This window comes from Herpailurus yagouaroundi, unplaced genomic scaffold (genome assembly GCF_014898765.1).
Source record: "Herpailurus yagouaroundi ecotype Mexico unplaced genomic scaffold, PumYag 181, whole genome shotgun sequence".
Taxonomy (NCBI): Eukaryota; Metazoa; Chordata; class Mammalia; order Carnivora; family Felidae; genus Herpailurus; species Herpailurus yagouaroundi.
The window spans coordinates 18,121,904-18,130,060 of NW_024412412.1; the positions used below are offsets into that span (position 1 = coordinate 18,121,904).

The following is an 8,157-nucleotide window of genomic DNA, read 5'->3' on the forward strand; positions in this document are numbered from 1 at the left end:
GCCAGCTGGTATTCTCCGTGGCTCTAGTTCTTCCGAGACAGCTGGAATCCAAGGTTCTAGCTTCAGCTTAGTGTCCCCAGCTCCTGAGCTCCTGCTTTTGAACCCTGAACTTAGAAATAGTGGTAACTTCCTAAGGCAGGTAATCTTGTCTTCCCATGGCGGTTCCCTAGGCCTTCCAACACCTTAATATTCCATAGTAGATTATTATTATTATTATACTGAATTACTTTACATGAGTTTTGGTTTTCTAAATGGCTCTTATACAAGCAACTAATTGATACTTTAATATACAGGTATAAGTAGGTAAAAATTTCTACAAGTTTAAACATATAAATGTATATTATAATGCTTTTCAAATTCTTAAAAAAAAAGTTGAACAATTCACTTCAGAATCACTTCAAAGGATATTATATTCTCACAAAGTATCTATCTTGAACAAATTCTCAGAAGTTCCTTTATGGTTGTTAAAAAGCATTTGATTTATTTTATGACACTGCAAATATGAAATAAGTAAAATATCATATCCCCGAATAAAAAAGCAGAGTTTGCTGTTTCTAAGAATTTATATTTATGAAAACTGCATCTGTGTTTTTATTTTGTCTGCAATGAAAATATGTGCTCCAGCAGAACATCACTGAATATATCAATACAATTTGATACAGCAGGGCTCCTTCCTAAAAAGGGTTCACAGTCCAGCTAGAAGGAAAAACTCAACAGATGTTTTCCTCTGTTATTATTATGCATTTAAAAATATAAGTATATTTTTAAAAACCAGTATAGAAGGGCACATAGTGAACACCAAGTCTCCCTCAATATTAATCACACTCCCCATGGGCAACCACTCTTAACATGTGGTGTGTCCTTCATAATTCACGTATGCGGATGTAAACATATATCCACATTTCATCTGTAAAAGGGCATGATAATAACACTTACTATAGTAAAGTTTTTGTGAGAACTGAAGAAAAAAACAGAAAGAAGTTGTCATTGTGTTTATAGTAAATATCAGTTATTAATATTTTCCAACTTCATCTATATACCTACCTCCCTATACGGAAGTTAACATTTATCCAGTCTCCAAACGAGGTAAGTAACTCTTAAGGTTATTTTCGAAGTTTTTGCATGTATGAATATGCATGTATCATATATTGTATATTATTACATGTACATATGTAAATACAAACAGTTAAGAATTTATCTATATGTGTGTGTATTACTGGGGATTAAAGGATTTGCATATTTTCACTTTTATATTGCCAAAGTGCCCTCCAAATAAAAAGTGCGCGCACGCACACACACACACTCTCTCTCTCTCTCTCTCTCTCTCTCTCTCTCTCTCTAACACACACATTCAATACAATATGCTTTGTGGTAATGATTCTAAATGTAGTAAGTTATAAGGGTAATAGAACTCTTCAAAATGTGTCTTGTGAGGCAGGTAAGGCTTAAACAGAATGTGCAGTAGGTAAAGAGGAGGAGAAAGGACATGGCATATAAACAGACACATTGTGTGTTATAACATAAGCAATGATGTGAAGCAGGGATTAGATGTGTATACAGACACAGCTTCAGAGTTAAGATGCTGGCTTGACTGAAGGGAAATAAAGTGAGGCATGTAAAGTGAAATCAGACTGTAGAGGAACTTGGAGTCAAGTTTCTGAATTGATAGAGAAGGTAAGCGTAGGTTTTGGAGCACTGGAAGGAGATGTAAAAGCAGTGGGGTTTTTTTTTTCCTCTTTTTTTGTTTGTTTTGGTTTGGTCTTTTAGGACAGTCAGGCCTCTTCTCAATCTGGTGATTTGTGTTCATTTTTTTAAGAATTTAAGCACATATTTTTGGTAAGCTTAAGCATAACGTGCAAGCAAATCAACCAGTTCCTGAATTATGAAAACTGTCATTTTCTAAGTAAAATTATTTGAAGAGCTAAAAATCAAGTTGTAATGCAATCGTCCAGAGTTTGCAGTTTTTATTTTCACCCTCTTTTTTTAACGTGTAGATTTTATGATTCTTTTATGAATTAATCAGGTTGGTACCAAGAAGTTTTGAAACTATTAGTTTAAACACAGGAATGCTTCATCATGATATTGAACAGCCAATGTGAAAGGGGCTGACAGGATGATTTAATATTCCAGACCTATTTACCTATCCAGTACTTCTTGGCTGATCACTGAGCTTTTGCTGTGTTTTGGGTTTTTGTTTTTTTTAGCTGCTTTCAATACAGAGGGTGAGAATTAAAAGAAAATCTGTTTTGCTATCTATATTTCTGTGTGCATGATTTATATAAAGAATGTATAATCATTTTTATATAGATACTTTACATATGTATTAACGCCATCTCTACTCCTATCTAAATGGTTTGCGTTTGCTTTTTTCATATGCATGATTATTCTAATTATTGCCTTATGGTTTTTCTTAACAAGGTAAGTAGAGGTAAACATGCCAATGTTTGGAATCAGACAGATCTAATTTGAATCTTGGCTAGCCGACTTATTAACCCTGTGTCTTTGTTCATGTCACTTCTGTGAATGTCAGTTTCTCTACCTGAAAATGAAATAATTATACCACCTACCTCATAGGTTTTTTCCCTATCAATTAAATAAAATGACAAAGGCATTTAACAAGTCACTGGCAGCCATCAAGGAAATAACATGTAATAGCTATTATTATTATTGCTGTTAATTATTACAACAACCATGACTGGAAAACAGACATAGAAATGAAATTTCAGTGAAAGCCTGAACTCTCTTAAAATATATGGAAGTCTTGCCAATCTTGCTTGATATGAAGGGGCTTACAGGTGGAACCACAACTCTGGCTCTGAATTAGAGGAGAAGAGGATGTGGGACTCACTAATTTTGTCTTTCTTCATTTCCCAGCTCTAGCCACTCTGTCATTGCCCTGGCTATCCCTTTCCCTGGGCTCAAATTTCAGCAGATGTGCACATCTATGACATTATGAAAGGTAAATGTTTTATCTTTTTAATGTGGTTAGTGAAAAAAAATGCTTCTAAATATGTATTCCAAACCTCTCATATGGATACTTGAAAAACCATAAATAGGTTTATATGAAGGTACTGAGAAAAGAAAACTTTGAAATTACATTTTTGAGGTAACTTTTTAAAATTCTAATTTCCAATGAAGAATGTGCAGTGTTCATGTAAATATATGCAAATAAATACAGCTGCTTTTCTATTTTACTCCTAAATCTGGCCCTTTAAAATATCTCTGCAAAAACTATTTGCATGCAGGCTGTAATAAACTGTAGTGCATGTCCCTGTTACATAAAACAAAAGTATTCTCTGTATATATACTGCTGCATTTATTATTGTGTACTTTAGAATCACATTATGTGGAGACGGTGTTCTCTAGATCCTGGTGATGGTTTTCACTCAACTGATGTTGGCAAAGGTTAGGTTTCTCCTTTTGAAGCTAGCAGCATCTCATATACAAGCTCCATGAACACAGACTATGTCCTATTTTGTGCAAGACTCTATCTCCAATGTTAACTATAATATCCAAAAGTAATAATTGTTTAATTAGTATTTGTTGAATAAATGAATAATTAATATCTAGTTTCAAGGTGTTTTCATGATATTCTTTAATTGTTGAAGCATCTACACCAGTTTCCCTCAAAATTCTTGAGCATCCTGAGGCAAAGGAAACAAAAGTAAAAGTGAACTATTGGGACCTCATCAAGATAAAAAGCTTCTGCACAGCGAAGGAAACAGTCAACAAAAATAAAGGCAACCGATAGAATGGGAGAATATATTTGCAATTGACATATCAGATAAAGAGTTAATATCCAAAGGGCGCCTTGGTGGCTCAGTCGGTTAAGCATCGGACTTGGCTCAGGTCATCATCTCGTGGTCCGTGGGTTTGAGCCCCACGTCGGGCTCTGTGCTGACAGGTCGGAGCCTGGAGCCTGTTTCGGATTCTGTGTCTCCCTTTCTCTGATCCTCCCCTGTTCATGCTCTCTCTCTCTCTGTCTCAAAAATAAATAAGTGTTAAAAAAAATTTTTTTTAGGTTAATATCCAAAATCTATGAATAATTTATCAAACTCAACACCCAAAAAACATATAATCCAGTGAAGAAATGGGCACAAAACATGAACACACACTTTCCCAAAGAAGACATCCAGATGGCTAACAGACACATGAAAAGATGCTTGACAACATTCATCATCAGGGAGATACAAATCAAAACCACAATGACATACCACCTCACACCTTTCAGAATGGCTAACATTAACAACTCAGGCAACAACAGATGTTGGCGAGGATGTGGAGAAAGAAGATCTCTTTTGCACTGCTGGTGGGAATGCAAACTGATGCAGCCACTCCAGAAAACAGTGTGGAGGTTCCTCAAAAAATTAAAAATAGAACTACCCTATGACCCAGCAATTGCACTATTAGGTATTTATCCAAAGGATACAAAAATGCTGATTCAAAGGGGCACATGCACCCCAATGTTCATAGCAGGACTGTTGATAATTGCCAAAGTATGGAAAGGTCCATTGGCTGACAAATGGATAAAGAAGGTATGGTACATATATTACACGGCAATCAAAAAGAATGAAATCTTGCCATTTACAACAACATGGATGGAACTAGAATATATTTGCTAAGTGAAATAAGTCAGTCAGAGAAAGATAAATATCATATGGTTTCACTCATATGTGGAATTTAAGAAATAAAACAGATGAACACAGGGAAAGAGAAGCAAAAATAAGATAAAAAGAGTGAAAGAGGAAAACCGTAAGAGACTCTTAAATACAGAGAATAAAATGAAGGCTGCTGGAGAGGTGCTGGTGGGTGGACGGGGCTAAATGGGTGATAGGCAGTAAGGAGGGCACTTGTTGGGATGAGCACTGGGTGTTACATTTAAGTGATGAATCACTAAGTTCTACTCCTGAAACCATTAAAAAATAAATAAATAAAGTAAAGTAAAAATGACCAACAAAAAACAATATGTGAGCATGTCTCTTAAATTGAGTGTAAGTATTTGTCCATTTAGGTTTTCTCTAATAGTACATCCACACAGAATCATGGTTTCCAAGAAAAAAAAAATGGGTGTTCAGTTTAGCTTTGGCTATTATAAGAAAATTCATCTGTCTCAGTTATGTTATGTTAATAGGCTAGAAGCATCTGGGCTTTTCCATAGGAAGTAGACTCATAAGACAGTATAAGGGAAAATGACCTAGTTAAGGGTAACTAGGCCATACTGGGGACCCAGCCACAATTCCAGTTTCAGCCATTCCATTGCCACTCCCCTCACCTCCATCTGACTGCCACCCATTCCTGTCCAATACAGACCTGACACAGATCTAGGAACAGAGCAACACCATGATGTGGCCTATAGTGTTCTTTACCTGTCACTTGAGCCTATATTAAATCTATGGAAGAACGAAAATATCCTCCTCTGTCCCTAAGGGATGCTCATGCATTATACCCATTACAAAAACTGGGGTAAACAAAAGTTATTGGACAAGCTCAAAACTGTTGTTACTAACGCTGGTAAGAGAATCCATAAGCTCTTAATTTTCCCATATTTTATCCTAGAAGCACAAACTTTCTTATTTCCAAGAAGTGAATAAATATTGTGTCTTTGACTCAAATTGCAAACTGATATCTCACCGATCTTGAAAATTCCACATAGCTCCAGAAGTTTTCTACTTTTTCTTGCTCCTATTAAGCCCATTTCACTGTAACTCTCTCTTTGGTTTGTTCCCTTGTATATGAATCTAAATAGAATCACACAAAAATATGTGAAAATATTTGGAGAAAGGAAGCAATTTGAAAATAATGATGACCAAAGTGAAACTAGTTATTTAAAAAAAATTTTTTTAATATTTACTTTTGAGAGAGAGAGAGAGCCCGAGTGGGGGAGGGCAGAGAGAGAGAGAGGGACACACAGAAACCAAAGCAGGCTCCAGGCTCAGAGCTGTCAACACAGAGCCTGACGCGGGGTTTGAGCTAAAGAGCTGTGAGATCATGACCTGACCAAAGTCGGATGCTCCACCGACTGAGCCACCCAGACACCCCAAAACTAGTTATTTTTTAACAGCTGATAAAGAAAACTTAGATCAACTTTTGAGCACTTAATAAAGTGTTGTATATTTAATTTTGTAGTTTGACAACAGTCATCCTTACCAATGCACAGTCCTTCTGATTTGCATTAAGTATCCCAATACTTTTCCTAGAATGTTAAGAAATGATATTTCATCTGTTTAATCTGACATTCTGGTCAACAGCTTAATTTTCTAGGATATGAAATCTTTATTTGCTTGGAGAAATCATTTCTAATAATGCATTCAAGTCTCAGATGCATACCTAACCCCATTACAGACAAGCTAAGAACATTTTTATAGTGTGTTTCTCAGAATTATCTACAGTTATAGTTTATCTTTTTTTCTTTATGAATAGAGGATATATTAGCTACCATATTTTTCCCCTTCCTTACCTTGTTCTACATGGAATGAATGGATGCAATCAATTCTACATCACTTAATGCACCTTTTCTATCTATAAAGGCAAAAACAAAGGTCTAAATGTGAATCCATATTTTCTATCTTTTTTGGCATTTAAACCAAAGTGCAGAACATTACATATTAATTGTGGTTGTTTAAAACTCCCTGTGGGCAGCTTTTTAAGTAAATGGCATTCCAAGAATAATTACAGGGCAATTTTTAAAACAAGGATACAAAAACTTATATCTATAAATAAATGTTACCCTTCAAGGAAGTTACACTGGATAAAGAGCAATGTTACTGGAAATACAATTTTTGGCCTGAAGTAAAAATGAGAGGCCTAGAAGGTTCAAAACCTAATTCTGCTATTTACAAATGGTCTGATCTAAGGTGAGTTATTCAGATCTTCTATGCCTCAGTTTAGGTATCTGTATATGGTAGATTGTTACAAAACGGCCTCAGATGGAATATGCCTTCCTAAATGCATGCCCTTGTGTAATCTCCCCCTCCACAATAAATCTGGGCTAGCTTTATGAATTGCTTAGACCAACAGAATACAATGGATGCAACATATGCAAGTTCTGGGCTTAGGTGTGAAGAGGCTTTGCAGCTCTTATTTTCACCTTCTTGAAATCAGAACACCATGCTATAAAGATGACCTGTGTAGCATACTGAAGGACGAGAGTTCATGTGAAGAAGACATGTGGTACCCTAGCTGAGAGCCAATAGCTAGATAAATGAGCGAGGCTATCTTGGACCCTTCAGCCTCAGCTGAGCCATCAGCTGATGGCAGACCACATGAATAATCCCAGGTGGCATGGGCAGAAGAAATCATCCAGATTACCAGTTCACAGAATCATTAAAAATGATAAATTGTTGTTGTTTTAAGTCATTAAATTTTGGGGTACTTTGTTAAAGAACAAAGATTAACTGAAACACTGAATAATAAGATAATGTTTACCTAACATGGTTTTGCTGAAGATGAAATAAAAATATACATACTTAGGGGGTGCCTGGGTGGCTCAGTCGGTTGAAAGTCTGACTTCGGCTCAGGTCATGATCTCACAGCTCATGAGTTCGAGCCCCATGTCAGGCTCTGTGCTGACAGCTCAGACTCTGGAGCCTGCTTCAGATTCTGTGCCTCCCTCTCTCTCTGCCCCAACCCACTAGCATTCTGTCTCTGTCTCTCTCAAAAATAAATAAACATAAACAAATTTTAAATAAAAAAATATATACATACTTGGAACAGTTTCTGGGCCATATAAATGTTCAACAGATGTTAATCATAATTATTATTATAAAGCAACTAAATGGAAGAGGACAAAACTAATATCCACATGCAAATTCTAGAATATTTGTTCAAAATCAGCACATTACTTCAGCATATACAAGACAATGAATAAGGACAAAAACTCTGGTGATTTGAAATCTAGACAAAAACAAACAAACAAACAAAACACATGGCCATAATGATGCTTTAAGTCAGGGACAAATTAGAAGCATAAAAACCACATCCACATGGCACATTTTTTTCTGTTTTTAAAAAATATTGCATTGCTATATATATATATATATATATTCAAAATAAGTTGCCATATAATTACCATATAATAAATAAGATACTATGTAAAAATAATACATTTCACCTTCTTTTGTAAAAAGCTTGCCAACTTTCAGCATCTAGCCACCATGG

General features: G+C 35.6%; 1 long non-coding RNA gene across 1 annotated transcript; it reads left to right on the forward strand.

Annotated features, from left to right (window-relative positions):
* Positions 1-983: 983 nt before the first annotated feature.
* LOC121039958 (uncharacterized) lies at positions 984-3,685 on the forward strand. The gene is made up of 3 exons (XR_005795061.1): positions 984-1,086; positions 2,875-2,959; positions 3,609-3,685. It is a non-coding gene; the product is annotated as an uncharacterized LOC121039958 (long non-coding RNA).
* The last annotated feature ends 4,472 nt before the right edge of the window (positions 3,686-8,157 follow it).